The sequence below is a fragment of the Astyanax mexicanus genome, chromosome 1, assembly GCF_023375975.1.
Source record: "Astyanax mexicanus isolate ESR-SI-001 chromosome 1, AstMex3_surface, whole genome shotgun sequence".
NCBI classification, from domain to species: Eukaryota; Metazoa; Chordata; class Actinopteri; order Characiformes; family Acestrorhamphidae; genus Astyanax; species Astyanax mexicanus.
The window spans coordinates 128,665,449-128,685,047 of NC_064408.1; the positions used below are offsets into that span (position 1 = coordinate 128,665,449).

Genomic DNA, 19,599 nt, shown 5'->3' on the forward strand with positions numbered 1-19,599 from the left:
CCATGTGGAATATGTTAGCAACTGCCTAGCAACTGCTTAGCAACCACTTTAGAAATGATAGCAACGGCCTAGCAACCACTTAGCAACCACTTTAGAGACGATAGCAACTGCCTAGCAATCAGTTAGCAACACCTTAGCAACCACTAGGAAAACATTAGCAACTGCCTAGCAACCACTTAGCAACCACTTTAGTAATGATAGCAACTGCCTAGCAACCACTTAGCAACACCTTAGCAACCACTAGGAAAACGTTAGCAGCTGCCTACCAAGCACTTTAGAAATCATAGCAACTGCCTAGCAACCACTTAACAACATCTTAGCAACCACTTGGAAAATGTTAGCAACTGCCTAGCAACCACTTAGCAACCATGTGGAATATGTTAGCAACTGCCTAGCAACTGCTTAGCAACCACTTTAGAAATGATAGCAACTGCCTAGGAACCAGTTAGCTACACTTTAGCCACCACTTGGAAAACGTTAGCAACTGCTTAGCAACCACCTAGCAACCACTTAGCAACCATGTGGAATACATTAGCAACTGCCTAGCAACTGCTTAGCAACACCTAAGCAACCACCTGGAAAACGTTAGCAACTGCCTAGCAAACGCTTAGCAACCACTTTAGAAATTATCATAACTGCCTAGCAACCACTTAGCAACCATTTTAACTTTTCAATGTTATTAGCGTACTTTTCCAAGCCAACTTAAAGTTCGTTCACGAACTTTGCCTTTTCTAGTTAAGTTGGCTTGGAAAAGCCAACTTACTGTTCTTCGTAATCTTATTTAAGTTGGCTTGGAAAAGCCAACTTACTGTTCTTCGTAATCTTCTTATTATTAGTGTGATTGCAGTAATGCAATCACAGTATTGTTCTTCTTAAGTCTTATTCTTCTTATTATTATTATTATTCCACCTGTTTTTTGTCCGGTTAACTAGTGCCGCAGTTTTCGAAATATCGACTTCGTTCAAAAGAGAAAACGTGCGTCCATATCGGGAATGGTGGGCTTGTATACAGCTTTCCGATCGGACTTACGTTTTTCGTAAAAACTTCGTAAGTACGCGTTTTTTTGACCATTGAAAATGAATGGGCAGAACTTTGCACGCCCGTGGACGTCGCAATTTTTGAAATACGAAGATGAAACCAATTGAGGACCTGTAGAACTTATTGAGCTCTTTCCGAAAATATGCGTTACGAAAAGTTACGTCGTACGGATTTCGTACGATTGTCGTACGAAGTGGCCCCATTGGAATGAATGGGGCCAATCGGAGGACGGCAGCTAGATCGAAGGACAGGTAGCTAGAACTCCAGTACTGTGTGTAATGGAGCAGCTATGGGATAAAACAGCATTAGGTCAAAAGTTTGGACACCCCGGCCCCACAGTACTGTGTGTAATGGAGCCACGGGTCAAAAGTTTGGACACCCCAGAGCCCCAGTACTGTGTGTAATGGAGCCACGGGTCAAAAGTTTGGACACCCCGGCCCCCCAGTACTGTGTGTAATGGAGCCACGGGTCAAAAGTTTGGACACCCCCGAACGGCCAGAGCAACCTAGCGTGCATAGCTGATTGATGTATTTGCACGTTGCGTAGCAACGTGCAAACACCATTTATTCAAATTTATGCATATACATCACCTAGCAACCACCTAGAAACACCATAGCAACCACCCCGGATACCATAGCAACACCTTAGCAACCACCTAGCAACTGCTTAGTAGTGACCTACCAACCACTTAGCAACACCATAGCAACCACCCTGGATACCATAGCAACACCTTAGCAATCGCCTAGCAACACCTTAGCAACCACCTAGCAACCATCTAGCAACACCTTAGCAACCACCCCAGATACCATAGCAACACCTTAGCAACCGCCTAGCAACACCCTAGCAACCACCTAGCAACCACCTAGCAACACCTTAGCAACCACCCCGGATACCATAGCAACACCTTAGCAACCGCCTAGCAACCACCTAGCAACACCTTAGCAACCACCCCGGATACCATAGCAACCGCCTAGCAACCACCTAGCAACCACCTAGCAACCACCTAGCAACACCTTAGCAACCACCCCGGATACCATAGCAACACCTTAGCAACCGCCTAGCAACACCTTAGCAACCACCTAGCAACCACCTAGCAACACCTTAGCAACCACCCCGGATACCATAGCAACACCTTAGCAACCGCCTAGCAACACCCTAGCAACCACCTAGCAACCACCCCAGATACCATAGCAACACCTTAGCAACCGCCTAGCAACACCTTAGCAACCACCTAGCAACCACCTAGCAACACCTTAGCAACCACCCCGGATACCATAGCAACACCTTAGCAACCGCCTAGCAACACCCTAGCAACCACCTAGCAACCACCTAGCAACACCTTAGCAACCACCCAGGATACCATAGCAACACCTTAGCAACCGCCTAGCAACACCCTAGCAACCACCTAGCAACCACCTAGCAACACCTTAGCAACCACCCCGGATACCATAGCAACACCTTAGCAACCACCTAGAAACACCCTAGCAACCACCTAGCAACACCTTAGCAACCACCCCGGATACCATAGCAACACCTTAGCAACCGCCTAGCAACACCCTAGCAACCACCTAGCAACCACCTAGCAACACCTTAGCAACCACCCCGGATACCATAGCAACACCTTAGCAACCGCCTAGCAACACCTTAGCAACCACCTAGCAACCACCTAGCAACACCTTAGCAACCACTCCGGATACCATAGCAACACCTTAGCAACCGCCTAGCAACCTCCTAGCAACACCTTAGCAACCACCCCGGATACCATTGCAACACCTTAGCAACCACCTAGCAACACCTTAGCAACCACCTAGCAACCACTTAGCAACACCTTAGCAACCACTTAGCAACACCTTAGCAACCACCCTGGATACGATAGCAACACCTTAGCAACCACTTAGCAACACCTTAGCAACACCATAGCAGATACCAGCCAGCACTGCAATCACACTCGCAGTTTCTGCAGGAACTGCAATCTAGTTATTATTATTATTATTAGTGTGATTGCAGTAATGCAATCACAGTATTGTTCTTCTTAAGTCTTATTCTTCTTATTATTAGTGTGATTGCAGTAATGCAATCACAGTATTGTTCTTCTTAAGTCTTATTCTTCTTCTTCTTCTTCTTCTTATTATTATTATTATTCCACCTGTTTTTTGTCCGGTTAACTAGTGCCGCAGTTTTCGAAATATCGACTTCGTTCAAAAGAGAAAACGTGCGTCCATATCGGGAATGGTGGGCTTGTATACAGCTTTCCGATCGGACTTACGTTTTTCGTAAAAACTTCGTAAGTACGCGTTTTTTTGCACATTGAAAATGAATGGGCAGAACTTTGCACGCCCGTGGACGTCGCAATTTTTGAAATACTAAGATGAAACCAATTGAGGACCTGTAGAACTTATTGAGCTCTTTCCGAAAATATGCGTTACGAAAAGTTACGACGTACGGATTTCGTACGAATGTCGTACGAAGTGGCCCCATTGGAATGAATGGGGCCAATCGGAGGACGGCAGCTAGATCGAAGGACAGGTAGCTAGAACTCCAGTACTGTGAGTGTATGGAGCAGCTATGGGATAAAACAGCATTAGGTCAAAAGTTTGGACACCCCGGCCACCCAGTACTGTGTGTAATGGAGCCACGGGTCAAAAGTTTGGACACCCCGGCCCCCCAGTACTGTGTGTAATGGAGCCACGGGTCAAAAGTTTGGACACCCCGGCCCCCGAGTACTGTGTGTAATGGAGCTATCGGTCAAAAGTTTGGACACCCCAGAGCCCCAGTACTGTGTGTAATGGAGCCACGGGTCAAAAGTTTGGACACCCCAGAGCCCCAGTACTGTGTGTAATGGAGCAACTGGTCAAAAGTTTGGGTACCCCGGTCAGCTCTGCAATCACACTCGCAGTTTCTGCAGGAACTGCAATCTAGTTATTATTATTATTCCACCTGTTTTTTGTCCGGTTAACTAGTGCCGCAGTTTTCGAAATATCGACTTCGTTCAAAAGAGAAAACGTGCGTCCATATCGGGAATGGTGGGCTTGTATACAGCTTTCCGATCGGACTTACGTTTTTCGTAAAAACTTCGTAAGTACGCGTTTTTTTGCCCATAGAAAATGAATGGGCAGAACTTTGCACGTCCGTGGACGTCGCAATTTTTGAAATACTAAGATGAAACCAATTGAGGACCTGTAGAACTTATTGAGCTCTTTCCGAAAATATGCGTTACGAAAAGTTACGACGTACGGATTTCGTACGAATGTCGTACGAAGTGGCCCCATTGGAATGAATGGGGCCAATCGGAGGACGGCAGCTAGATCGAAGGACAGGTAGCTAGAACTCCAGTACTGTGAGTGTATGGAGCAGCTATGGGATAAAACAGCATTAGGTCAAAAGTTTGGACACCCCGGCCCCCCAGTACTGTGTGTAATGGAGCCACGGGTCAAAAGTTTGGACACCCCGGCCCCCCAGTACTGTGTGTAATGGAGCCACGGGTCAAAAGTTTGGACACCCCCGAACGGCCAGAGCAACCTAGCGTGCATAGCTGATTGATGTATTTGCACGTTGCGTAGCAACGTGCAAACACCATTTAATCAAGTTTATGCATATACATCACCTAGCAACCACCTAGAAACACCATAGCAACCACCCTGGATACCATAGCAACACCTTAGCAACCACCTAGCAACACCATAGCAACCACCTAGCAACCATCTAGCAACACCTTAGCAACCACCCCAGATACCATAGCAACACCTTAGCAACCGCCTAGCAACACCCTAGCAACCACCTAGCAACCACCTAGCAACACCTTAGCAACCACCCCGGATACCATAGCAACACCTTAGCAACCGCCTAGCAACACCCTAGCAACCACCTAGCAACACCTTAGCAACCACCCCGGATACCATAGCAACACCTTAGCAACCGCCTAGCAACAACTTAGCAACCACCTAGCAACCACCTAGCAACACCTTAGCAACCACCCCGGATACCATAGCAACACCTTAGCAACCGCCTAGCAACACCCTAGCAACCACCTAGCAACACCTTAGCAACCACCCCGGATACCATAGCAACACCTTAGCAACCGCCTAGCAACACCCTAGCAACCACCTAGCAACCACCTAGCAACACCTTAGCAACCACCCCGGATACCATAGCAACACCTTAGCAACCGCCTAGCAACACCCTAGCAACCACCTAGCAACCACCTAGCAACACCTTAGCAACCACCCCGGATACCATAGCAACACCTTAGCAACCGCCTAGCAACACCCTAGCAACCACCTAGCAACACCTTAGCAACCACCCTGGATACCATAGCAACACCTTAGCAACCGCCTAGCAACACCCTAGCAACCACCTAGCAACCACCTAGCAACACCTTAGCAACCACCCCGGATACCATAGCAACACCTTAGCAACCACCTAGCAACACCCTAGCAACCACCTAGCAACCACCTAGCAACACCTTAGCAACCACCCCGGATACCATAGCAACACCTTAGCAACCGCCTAGCAACACCCTAGCAACCACCTAGCAACACCTTAGCAACCACCCCGGATACCATAGCAACACCTTAGCAACCGCCTAGCAACAACTTAGCAACCACCTAGCAACCACCTAGCAACACCTTAGCAACCACCCCGGATACCATAGCAACACCTTAGCAACCGCCTAGCAACACCTTAGCAACCACCTAGCAACCAGCTAGCAACACCTTAGCAACCACCCCGGATACCATAGCAACACCTTAGCAACCGCCTAGCAACACCTTAGCAACCACCTAGCAACACCTTAGCAACCACCCCAGATACCATAGCAACACCTTAGCAACCGCCTAGCAACACCTTAGCAACCACCTAGCAACCACTTAGCAACACCTTAGCAACCACCCCGGATACCATAGCCACACCTTAGCAACCACTTAGCAACACCTTAGCAACACCACAGCAGATACCAGCCAGCACTGCAATCACACTCGCAGTTTCTGTAGGAACTGCAATCTAGTTATTATTATTATTCCGCGCTCAAATTTCTATACGCATCTCCTCCTAGGGCTTTTGACGTAGAATCACGAAATTTTGCAGTATCGTAGGACCTATACCCGAATAGGTTGCTTGTGCTTTTTTAAGCGATACATCGTACGGTTTTCGTAAAAACTTCGTAAACGTACGCTTTTTTTTCCCATAGGAAATGAATGGGGGACAACTTTGAACGTTTGTGTAGGTAACAATTTTTGACATACAAAGACAAAAATCGGACGGTCTATAGAACTTACCGCGTTCTTTCCGAAAATTTTAACGTTTCGACGATATGTCGTACGGTTTTCGTACAAATGTCGTACGAAGTTTTCCCATTGAAATGAATGGGGGGCCCAGAGTTCCATCTCACACACGAGCAGCTCTGCGCACGGAACCCCTTCTCTCCCCTGCTCCTCCAGTACTGTGAGTGTATGGAGAAGCTGCTGTATGGAGCAGTTATCAGTCAAAAGTTTGGACACCCCGGCACCACAGCCAGGGCTTAGCAACCACCTAATAACTGCTTAGCAACCACCTTAGCAACCACCTGGAAAACCTTAGCAACTGCCTAGCAACCACTTAGCAACACCTTAGCAACCACCTGGAAAACGTTAGCAACTGCCTAGCAACCACTTAGCAACTGCCTAGCAACCACTTGGAAAACGTTAGCAACTGCCTAGCAACCACTTAGCAACTGCCTAGCAACCACCTGGAAAACGTTAGCAACTGCCTAGCAACCACTTAGCAACCACCGGGAAAACGTTAGCAACTGCCTAGCAACCACTTAGCAACTGCCTAGCAACCACTTGGAAAACGTTAGCAACTGCCTAGCAACCACTTAGCAAATGCCTAGCAACCACCTGGAAAACGTTAGCAACTGCCTAGCAACCACTTAGCAACCACCTGGAAAACGTTAGCAACTGCCTAGCAACCACTGAGCAACCACCTGGAAAACATTAGCAACTGCCTAGCAACCACTTAGCAACTGCCTAGCAACCACCTGGAAAATGTTAGCAACTGCCTAGCAACCACTTAGCAACCACCTGGAAAACGTTAGCAACTGCCTAGCAACCACTTAGCAACTGCCTAGCAACCACTTGGAAAACGTTAGCAACTGCCTAGCAACCACTTAGCAACCACCTGGAAAACGTTAGCAACTGCCTAGCAACCACTTAGCAACTGCCTAGCAACCACTTGGAAAACGTTAGCAACTGCCTAGCAACCACTTAGCAACTGCCTAGCAACCACCTGGAATACGTTAGCAATTGCCTAGCAACCACTTAGCAACCACCTGGAAAACGTTAGCAACTGCCTAGCAACCACTGAGCAACCACCTGGAAAACGTTAGCAACTGCCTAGCAACCACTTAGCAACTGCCTAGCAACCACCTGGAATACGTTAGCAACTGCCTAGCAACCACTTAGCAACCACCTGGAAAACGTTAGCAACTGCCTAGCAACAACTTAGCAACTGCCTAGCAACCACCTGGAAAACGTTAGCAACTGCCTAGCAACCACTTAGCAACCACCTGGAAAACGTTAGCAACTGCCTAGCAACCACTTGGCAACTGCCTAGCAACCACTTGGAAAACGTTAGCAACTGCCTAGCAACCACTTAGCAACTGCCTAGCAACCACCTGGAAAACGTTAGCAACTGCATAGCAACCACTTAGCAACCACCTGGGAAACGTTAGCAACTGCCTAGCAACCACTCAGCAACACCTTAACAACCACTAGGAAAATGATAGCAACTGCCTAGCAACCACCTAGCAACACCTTAGCAACCACCCCGGATACCATAGCAACACCTTAGCAACCACCTAGCAACAAGTTATCAACCACCTAGCAACCACCTAGCAACATCTTAGCAACCACCCCGCATACCATAGCAACACCCTAGCAACAACCTAGCAACCACCTAGCAACACCTTAGCAACCACCTGTAATATGTTAGCAACTGCCTAGCAACCAGTTAGCAACAGCTTAGCAACCACCTGGAAAACATTAGCAACTGCCTAGCAACAGCTTAGCAACCACTTCTGAAATGATAGCAACTGCCTAGCATCAAATTGGCAATCAAAAGATTAACCAAAAGTTTTACGATTTCAGCATTTAAACAAACGTTTTTAGATTTCAGCGTTTAACTAAACGTCTTTAGATTTCAGCGTTTAACCAAACGTTTTTAGATTTCAGCGTTTAACCAAACGTTTTTAGATTTCAGCGTTTAGCCAAACGTTTTTAGATTTCAGCGTTTAACCAAACATTTTTAGATTTCGGCGTTTTTGTTATTTAGCGTTTAGCCAAAAGTTAACAGCATATCCACGACTCTTCACACTCTTCAGACAGAAACAGCTTAGCAACCATTTTAACTTTTTAACGTTATTAGTGTTCTTTTCCAAGCCAACTTAAAGTTCGTTCACGAACTTTGCCTTTTCTAGTTAAGTTGGCTTGGAAAAGCCAACTTATTGTTCTTCGTAATCTTCTTATTCTACTTATTATTATTCTCGCAACAAAATTTAAAACACTACTCCTCCCACAGCTTTTGACGTAGAATCACGAAATTTTGCAGTATCGTAGGACCTATACCCGATTAGGTTGCTTGTGCTTTTTGAAGCAATACATCGTACGGTTTTCGTAAAAACTTCGTAAACGTACGCATTTTTTTCCCATAGGAATGAATGGGGCGAAATTTTAAACGTCCGTAACCGCCACAATTTTTGAGATACGAACACCAAATTCGGCGAGCTTATAGATCTTATTGAGATCTTTAAATTAATAGTTAATAGCAACTGCCTAGCAACCACTTAACAACACCTTAGCAACCACCTGGAAAACGTTAGTAACTGCCTAGCAACCACTTAGTAACCACCTGGAATACATTAGCAACTTCCTAGCAATCACTTAGCAACCACTTTAGAAATTATACCAACTGCCTAGCAACCAGTTAGCAACACCTTAACAACCACCAGGAAAACGTTAGAAACTGCCTAGCAACAGCTTAGCAACCACTTTAGAAATGAAAGCAACTGCCTAGCAACCACTTAGCAACAGCTTAGCAACCACCTGGAAAATGTTAGCAACTGCCTAGCAACCACTTAGCAACACCTTAGCAACCACCTGGAAAACGTTAGCAACTGCCTAGCAACCAGTTAGCAACCACTTAGCAACCACTAGGAAAACGTTAGCAACTGCCTAGCAACCACTTAGCAACTGCCAAGCAACCACCTGGAATACGTTAGCAACTGCCTAGCAACCACTTAGCAACCACCTGGAAAACGTTAGCAACTGCCTAGCAACAACTTAGCAACTGCCTAGCAACCACCTGGAAAATGTTAGCAACTGCCTAGCAACCACTTAGCAACCACCTGGAAAACGTTAGCAACTGCCTAGCAACCACTTAGCAACTGCCTAGCAACCACTTGGAAAACGTTAGCAACTGCCTAGCAACCGCTTAGCAACTGCCTAGCAACCACCTGGAAAATGTTAGCAACTGCCTAGCAACCACTTAGCAACCACCTGGAAAACGTTAGCAACTGCCTAGCAACCACTTAGCAACTGCCTAGCAACCACTTGGAAAACGTTAGCAACTGCCTAGCAACCACTTAGCAACTGCCTAGCAACCACCTGGAATACGTTAGCAACTGCCTAGCAACCACTTAGCAACCACCTGGAAAACGTTAGCAACTGCCTAGCAACCACCTGGAATACGTTAGCAACTGCCTAGCAACCACTTAGCAACCACCTGGAAAACGTTAGCAACTGCCTAGCAACAACTTAGCAACTGCCTAGCAACCACCTGGAAAACGTTAGCAACTGCCTAGTAACCACTTAGCAACCACCTGGAAAACGTTAGCAACTGCCTAGCAACCACTTAGCAACTGCCTAGCAACCACTTGGAAAACGTTAGCAACTGCCTAGCAACCACTTAGCAACTGCCTAGCAACCACCTGGAAAACGTTAGCAACTGCCTAGCAACCACTTGGAAAACGTTAGCAACTGCCTAGCAACCACTTAGCAACTGCCTAGCAACCACCTGGAAAACGTTAGCAACTGCCTAGCAACCACTTAGCAACCACCTGGAAAACGTTAGCAACTGCCTAGCAACCACTTAGCAGCTGCCTAGCAACCACCTGGAATATGTTAGCAACTACCTAGCAACCACTTAGCAACCACCTGGAAAATGTTAGCAACTGCCTAGCAACCACTTGGAAAACGTTAGCAACTGCCTAGCAACCACTTAGCAACTGCCTAGCAACCACCTGGAAAACGTTAGCAACTGCCTAGCAACCACTTAGCAACCACCTGGAAAACGTTAGCAACTGCCTAGCAACCACTTAGCAACCACTTTAGAAACGAAAGCAACTGCCTAGCAACCACTTAGCAACACCTTAACAACCATTGGGAAAACGTTAGCAACTGCCTAGCAACCACTTTAGAAATGATAGCAACTGCCTAGCAACCACTTAGCAACACCTTAACAACCACTAGGAAAACGATAGCAACTGCCTAGCAACCACTTAGCAACCACTTTAGAAATGATAGCAACTGCCTAGCAACCACTTAGCAACACCTTAACAACCACTAGGAAAACGATAGCAACTGCCTAGCAACCACTTAGCAACCACTTTAGAAATGATAGCAACAACCTAGCAACACCCAAGCAACCACCTAGCAACACCTTAGCAACCACCTGTTATATGTTAGCAATTGCCTAGCAACCAGTTAGCAACAGCTTAGCAACCACCTGGAAAACATTAGCAATTGCCTAGCAACAGCTTAGCAACCTTTTCAGAAATGATAGCAACCGCCTAGCAACACATTAGCAATCAAAAGCTTAACCAAAAGTTTTACGATTTCAGCATTTAAACAAGCGTTTTTAGATTTCAGCGTTTAACCAAACGTTTTTAGATGTCAGCGTTTAATCAAACGTTTTTAGATTTCAGCGTTTAACCAAATGTTTTTAGATTTCATCGTTTAACCAAACGTTTTTAGATTTCAGCGTTTAATCAAACATTTTTAGATTTCAGCGTTTAACCAAATGTTTTTAGATTTCAGCGTTTAACCAAATGTTTTTAGATGTCAGCGTTTTTAGCATTTAGCGTTAACAGCATATCAATGACTCTTCACACTCTTCAGACGGAAAAAGCTTAGCAACCATTTTAACTTTTTAACGTTATTAGCGTTCTTTTCCAAGCCAACTTAAAGTTCGTTCACGAACTTTACCTTTTCTAGTTATTATTATTATTATTATTCCGCGCTCAAAATTTAATCACTATCTCCTCCTAGGGCTTTTGACGTAGAACCACGAAATTTTGCAGTATCGTAGGACCTATACCCGAATAGGTTGCTTGTGCTTTTTTAAGCGATACATCGTACGGTTTTCGTAAAAACTTCGTAAACGTACGCATTTTTTTCCCATAGGAATGAATGGGGCCAAATTTTAAACGTCCGTAACCGCCACAATTCTTGAGATACGAACACCAAATTCGGCGAGCTTATAGATCTTATCGAGATCTTTAAATTAATAGCAGGTTGCGAAGTGAAACGACGTACGGTTTTCGTACAATTGTCGTACGAAGTTTTCCCATAGAAATGAATGGGGGGCCCAGAGTTCCATCTCACACACGAGCAGCTCTGCGCACGGAACCCCTTCTCTCCCCTGCTCCTCCAGTACTGTGAGTGTATGGAGGAGCTGCTGTATGGAGCAGCTATCAGTCAAAAGTTTGGACACCCCGGCACCCCAGCCAGGTTTTAGCAACCACCTATTAACTGCTTAGCAACCACCTGGAAAACGTTAGCAACTGCCTAGCAACCACTTAGCAACACCTTAGCAACCACCTGGAAAATGTTAGCAACTGCCTAGCAACCACTTAGCAACACCTTAGCAACCACCTGGAAAACATTAGCAACTGCCTAGCAACCACTTAGCAACCACTTAGCAACCACTTTAGAAATTATAGCAACTGCCTAGCAACCAGTTAGCAACCACTTAGCAAACACCTGGAAAACGTTAGCAACTGCCTAGCAACCACTTAGCAACACCTTAACAACCACTAGGAAAACGTTAGCAACCACTTAGCAACCACCTTAGAAACGATAGCAACTGCCTAGCAACCACTTTAGAAATGATAGTAACAGCCTAGCAACCACTTACCAACACCTTAGCAACCATTAGGAAAACGTTAGCAACTGCCTAGCAACCACTTAGCAACCACTTTAGAAATGATAGCAACTGCCTAGCAACCACCTAGCAACACCTTAGCAACCACCCCAGATACCATAGCAACACCTTAGCAACCACCTAGCAACACCTTAGCAACCACCTAGCAACCACCTAGCAACACCTTAGCAACCACCCCGGTTACCATAGCAACACCTTAGCAACCACCTAGCAACACCTTAGCAACCACCCCAGATACCATAGCAACACCTTAGCAACCACCTAGCAACACCTTAGCAACCACCTAGCAACACCTTAGCAACCACCCCAGATACCATAGCAACACCTTAGCAACCACCTAGCAACACCTTAGCAACCACCTAGCAACCACCTAGCAACACCTTAGCAACCACCCCGGATACCATAGCAACACCTTAGCAACCGCATAGCAACACCTTAGCAACCACCTAGCAACATCTTAGCAACCACCCCGGATACCATAGCAACACCTTAGCAACCACCTAGCAACCACCTAGAAACACCTTAGCAACCACCCCAGATACCATAGCAACACCTTAGCAACCACCTAGCAACACCCTAGCAACCACCTAGCGACACCTTAGCAACCACCCCGGATACCATAGCAACACCCTAGCAACCACGTAGCAACATCTTAGCAACCACCCCAGATACCATAACAACACCTTAGCAACAACCTAGCTACACCCTAGCAACCACCTAGCAACACCTTAGCAACTACCTGGTATATGTTAGCAATTGCCTAGCAACCAGTTAGCAATAGCTTAGCAACCACCTGGAAAACATTAGCAACTGCCTAGCAACAGCTTAGCAACCTTTTCAGAAATGATAGCAACTGCCTAGCAACACATTAGCAATCAAAAGTACAACCAAAAGTTTTACAATTTCAGCATTTAAACAGGCGTTTTTAGATTTCAGTGTTTAATCAAACGTTTTTAGATTTCAGCGTTTAACCAAACGTTTTTAGATTTCAGCGTTTAATCAAACGTTTTTAGATTTCAACGTTTAACTAAACGTTTTTAGATTTCAGCGTTTAACCAAACGTTTTTAGATTTCAGCGTTTAACCAAATGTTTTTAGATTTCAGCGTTTAACCAAATGTTTTTAGATTTCAGCGTTTTTAGCATTTAGCGTTTAGCCAAAAGTTAACAGCATATCAATGACTCTTCACACTCTTCAGACGGAAAAAGCTTAGCAACCATTTTAACTTTTTAACGTTATTAGCGTTCTTTTCCAAGCCAACTTAAAGTTCGTTCACGAACTTTACCTTTTCTAGTTATTATTATTATTCTCTTCGCAAAATTTAATCACTATCTCCTCCTAGGGCTTTTAACGTAGAAACTCGAAACTTTACAGGATCGTCGGACCTATACCCGATTAGGTTGCTTGTGCTTTTTGGAGCGATATATCGTACGGTTTTCGTAAAAACTTCGTAAACGTGAGCGTTTTTTTCCCATAGGAATGAATGGGGGAGAATTTTGAACGGCCGTGAACGTCACAATTTTTGAGATATGAAGAAGTAATTCGGCTGGTCTATAAAACTTACCGCGTTCTTTCCGAAAATATGCTTTACGAAACGATACGACGTACGGTTTTCGTACAATTGTCGTACGAAGTTTTCCCATAGAAATGAATGGGGGGCCCAGAGTTCCATCTCACACACGAGCAGCTCTGCGCACGGAACCCCTTCTCTCCCCTGCTCCTCCAGTACTGTGAGTGTATGGAGGAGCTGCTGTATGGAGCAGCTATCAGTCAAAAGTTTGGACACCCCGGCACCCCAGCCAGGGCTTAGCAACCACCTAATAACTGCTTAGCAACCACCTTAGCAACCACCTGGAAAACGTTAGCAACTGCCTAGCAACCACTTAGCAACACCTTAGCAACCACCTGGAAAACGTTAGCAACTGCCTAGCAACCACTGAGCAACCACCTGGAAAACGTTAGCAACTGCCTAGCAACCACTTAGCAACTGCCTAGCATCCACCTGGAATACGTTAGCAACTGCCTAGCAACCACTTAGCAACCACCTGGAAAACGTTAGCAACTGCCTAGCAACAACTTAGCAACTGCCTAGCAACCACCTGGAAAATGTTAGCAACTGCCTAGCAACCACTTAGCAACCACCTGGAAAACGTTAGCAACTGCCTAGCAACCACTTAGCAACTGCCTAGCAACCACTTGGAAAACGTTAGCAACTGCCTAGCAACCACTTAGCAACTGCCTAGCAACCACCTGGAAAACGTTAGCAACTGCCTAGCAACCACTTAGCAACCACCTGGAAAACGTTAGCAACTGCCTAGCAACCACTTAGCAACTGCCTAGCAACCACTTGGAAAACGTTAGCAACTGCCTAGCAACCACTTAGCAACTGCCTAGCAACCACCTGGAATACGTTAGCAACTGCCTAGCAACCACTTAGCAACCACCTGGAAAACGTTAGCAACTGCCTAGCAACCACTGAGCAACCACCTGGAAAACGTTAGCAACTGCCTAGCAACCACTTAGCAACTGCCTAGCAACCACCTGGAATACGTTAGCAACTGCCTAGCAACCACTTAGCAACCACCTTGAAAACGTTAGCAACTGCCTAGCAACAACTTAGCAACTGCCTAGCAGCCACCTGGAAAACGTTAGCAACTGCCTAGCAACCACTAAGCAACTGCCTAGCAATCACTTGGAAAACGTTAGCAACTGCCTAGCAACCACTTAGCAACTGCCTAGCAACCACCTGGAAAACGTTAGCAACTGCCTAGCAACCACTTAGCAACCACCTGGAAAACGTTAGCAACTGCCTAGCAACCACTTAGCAGCTGCCTAGCAACCACCTGGAATATGTTAGCAACTACCTAGCAACCACTTAGCAACCACCTGGAAAATGTTAGCAACTGCCTAGCAACCACTTAGCAACTGCCTAGCAACCACTTGGAAAACGTTAGCAACTGCCTAGCAACCAGTTAGCTACACTTTAGCCACCACTTGGAAAACGTTAGCAACTGCTTAGCAACCACCTAGCAGCCACTTAGCAACCATGTGGAATATGTTAGCAACTGCCTAGCAATTGCTTAGCAACACCTAAGCAACCACCTGGAAAACGTTAGCAACTGCATAGCAAACGCTTAGCAACCACTTTAGAAATGATCACAACTGCCTAGCAACCACTAAGCAACCATTTTAACTTTTCAACGTTATTAGCGTACTTTTCCAAGCCAACTTAAAGTTCGTTCACGAACTTTGCCTTTTCTAGTTATTATTATTATTATTATTATTATTATTATTATTATTATTATTATTATACGCTAAAATTTCTCAACGCTACTCCTCCTACAGTTTTCGAGCTAGAACCACCAAACTTCACAGGATGGTAGAACCCATAGCCATGGAGTGTGCTTGTGCTTTTCTAAGCGATCGGAGAACCAGGGGTCTAGCACGGTTCCGTCAAAGTCACTTTTTTCCCCATAGACTTCCATTCACACTTTTTTCAAACTGCTCTAAAAGTCACAATTTTCAAGCTAGAACCACGAAATTCACAAGACATACAGAACTTGCAGAGACGTTTCAGACGATATGCTGATCTCACCGATACGATTTACGGTTTTCGTAAAATTACCGTACGAACTTTCCCCATAGGAATGAATGGGCGGAATGTTGGCCATCTCACACACACCAGCCGATCCTGCGCACGGCCCCCCTCTCTGCCCTGCTCCTCAGTACTGTATCTGTATGTAGAAGATACTGCTGAACACAACCCACACCAGAACCTATACCACACTACACACACCACACCACACACCACACAAACTCCACACACCACACACTCTACACACCCCACACACTCCACACCACACATACCCCACACAACACATACCCCACACCACACACACCAAACCCCACACACACACCACACACTCTACACACCCCACACAACACACAGTCCACTCCCCACACTACATACACTCCACACCACACACAATCCACATCACACACACTCCACATCACACACACTCCACACACACTTCAAACCACACAAACCCCACACCACACACACTTCAAACCACACATACCCCACACCACACACACTTCAAACCACACATACCCCACACCACACACACTCCACACCACACAAACCCCACACCACACACACTTCAAACCACACAAACCCCACACCACACACACTTCAAACCACACATACCCCACACCACACACACTTCAAACCACACATACCCCACACCACACACACTCCACACCACACAAACCCCACACCACACACACTTTAAACCACACAAACTCCACAGCTCACATAGCCCACACCACACACACTCCACCCCACACACACTTCATACCCCACACCACACACACTTTAAACCACACACACACTCCACAGCTCACATACCCCACACCACACACACTCCACCACACACATACCACACACACTTCACACCCCACACCACACACACTCCACAGCACACATACCCCACACCACACACACTTCAAACCACACATACCCCACACCACACACTCCACACCACACAAACCCCACACCACACACACTTCAAACCACACATACCCCACACCACACACACTCCACACCACACAAACCCCACACCACACACACTTCAAACCACACATACCCCACACCACACACACTTCAAACCACACATACCCCACACCACACACACTTCAAACCACACATACCCCACACCACACACACTCCACACCACACAAACCCCACACCACACACACTTCAAACCACACAAACCCCACACCACACACAATTCAAACCACACATACCCCACACCACACACATTTCAAACCACACATACCCCACACCACACACACTCCACACCACACAAACCCCACACCACACACACTTCAAACCACACAAACCCCACACCACACACAATTCAAACCACACATACCCCACACCACACACACTTCAAACCACACATACCCCACACCACACACACTCCACCACACACATACCACACACACTTCACACCCCATGCACTCCACACACACTTCACACACACACACCACACTCTACACACCACACCACACACACTCCACACCACACCACACTCTCTACACACCACACCACACACACTCCACAACACACACACTCCACACCTAATACACACAACTCACCCCACACTCCACCACACATACACCACACTCCACCCCACATTCCAAACACACCACACCAAATACACTCCACAACCCACTACACACCTCACACACTCCACACCACACTACACAACTTAGTAACTATTTGACAAGCCAACTTAAAGTTCGTTCACAAACTGCCTTTTCTAGTTAATTATGTTGTGCTATGAGACTTTGTGGTTAAAACTGTTACTTTCTTATCGTAAATAATGTTTAAGAAAAAATGGTATATTAAATAAAATCAATGGTCATATTAATGCTTGTTGATCAGATAGGACCATATCATTATTTATTTACTGATCTTGAACAGTGGTCAATTTGGAAGAAAAACTTTTTTTATTAGGATATCAGGTCAACATTTTAATAATCCTTTTAGTGTATTGCCAAACAAAGCTTATCACTTCTACTACTACTACTATAGTAGTATAGTACCAGCACCAGACACACACGTGACTCACAAAAGCCCCTCAGCATGACACCAGCAGAAGTAAGGAGGACAACAACACCGGACGGGTGCTAAGAGACTGTGCCGACCAGCTCTCGGACGTCCTGGCAGACATCTCAACGCCTACCTCATCCAGGCAGCTGTCCCTACTTGCTTGAAGACCACCACCATCATCCCGGTCCCCAAGAGCCCCGCAGTGAATGGTCTGAATGACTTCCGGCCAGTAGCCCTCACTCCGATAGTCACAAAGTGTTTTGAAAGACTGTTTCAGACCCACATCAAAGCCACCATCACTGTGGATCCACACCAGTACGCATACAGGAAGAACCGATCCACAGAGGATACCATTTCCTCCGTGGTCCACACTGCCCTCACCCACCTGGAGCAGAAGGAATTCTACGTCTGTATGCTCTTTGTGGACTTCACATCTGCTTTCAACACCATGATTCCTCAGACACTGATAACCAAACTCTCCTCACTTGGACTGAGCTCTTCCCTGTGCAACTGGGTCCTAGACTTCCTGACCAACAGGCCGCAGTCTGTGAGGATTCACAACATCTCCTCCCTCTCCATAATCCTCAGCACTGGCTCCCCTCAGGGCTGTGTGCCCCCTCCTGTTCACACTGCTCTAATATGACTGCTCACCTATCCATCCAGGCTGCCATATGGGCCCTTTTCACATTTCCGGGTTTGGAATGCGGAAGTAAAAAATAGCAGGGTAAACAACGCGTGTAGAACGTATAGACGAAATGGAGCAGCATAGGAAATGCTACTGCAGCGAGCCTTTCTGCTCAAATAGCAAACGCAAACAACCAAACCTGAGTTTCCACGACTTTCCAAATGTCACACGTTTACGCGGTAAATAGATAAGAGCAATTAGGAGAGAGGAAAATGCCACATTTACGGTTCTGCGCGGCAGTACATATGCGTGTAGCCAGCACTTCAGGCCGGATGAGCTATATGTCAAAGCGGGAGGGAACAGAGCCAGGAATCAGTTTCACCACGATTCGCCTGGAATAATTTTGGGAGTCGATATGAAAACCGCCTGACACCCTACGAGAGGGCAAGTACTCGTCTCGGTTTGAACACTGAAGCTGCCATGGGACAGAGAGACGAGGAGGACCTGAAGCTATGCTAACCGAGCCAAGCACGATTACTGCCGTCCACCGTCTCCTGGTGAGTAATTTTACAACTCTTATATCCATTTACACAATAAATACACAAGCCAGCTACCTAAATATCCATTTGAATAATTAATAATTACCTGAGTAATAGTCTCAAGACAGGATACCTACCAAAATAACATTGGAGATACAATATATACTGAATAACCGTATAAACTTACAATTCATAACTGAATAAAGTCTTAATAAGATATAATTATTTGGATAAAGTCTTAATATGCAATATTTACTTGAATAAAGTTTAAACTTACAATTAATACCTGAATAAAGTCTAAATATGCTATACTTATTTAAATAAAGTCTTAATATGCAATACTTACCTGAATAAAGTCTACACCTACAATTCGTACCTGAATAAAGTTTAAAATTGAAATACTTATTTGAAGTCTAACTTGCCTAAATAAAGGCTAAATATTCAATATTTACCTAAATAAAGGGTCAATTTGGCATGTTTACCTGAATTACTGACTTGTGTCCGAGATATCATTTGTTGTTTAAAAACTTTCCAAGCACAAGTATGGTTTATGTATTATACCAAAGAATACCAGTATTTGTTAGCTAA

At 45.7% G+C, this 19,599-nt stretch overlaps 1 protein-coding gene across 1 annotated transcript in view; it reads left to right on the forward strand.

Moving 5' to 3' along the window:
• Positions 1-19,599, forward strand: part of LOC125785661 (sodium channel subunit beta-1-like) — a 493,013-nt gene that overhangs the window by 169,836 nt on the left and 303,578 nt on the right. The window lies entirely within an intron of this gene.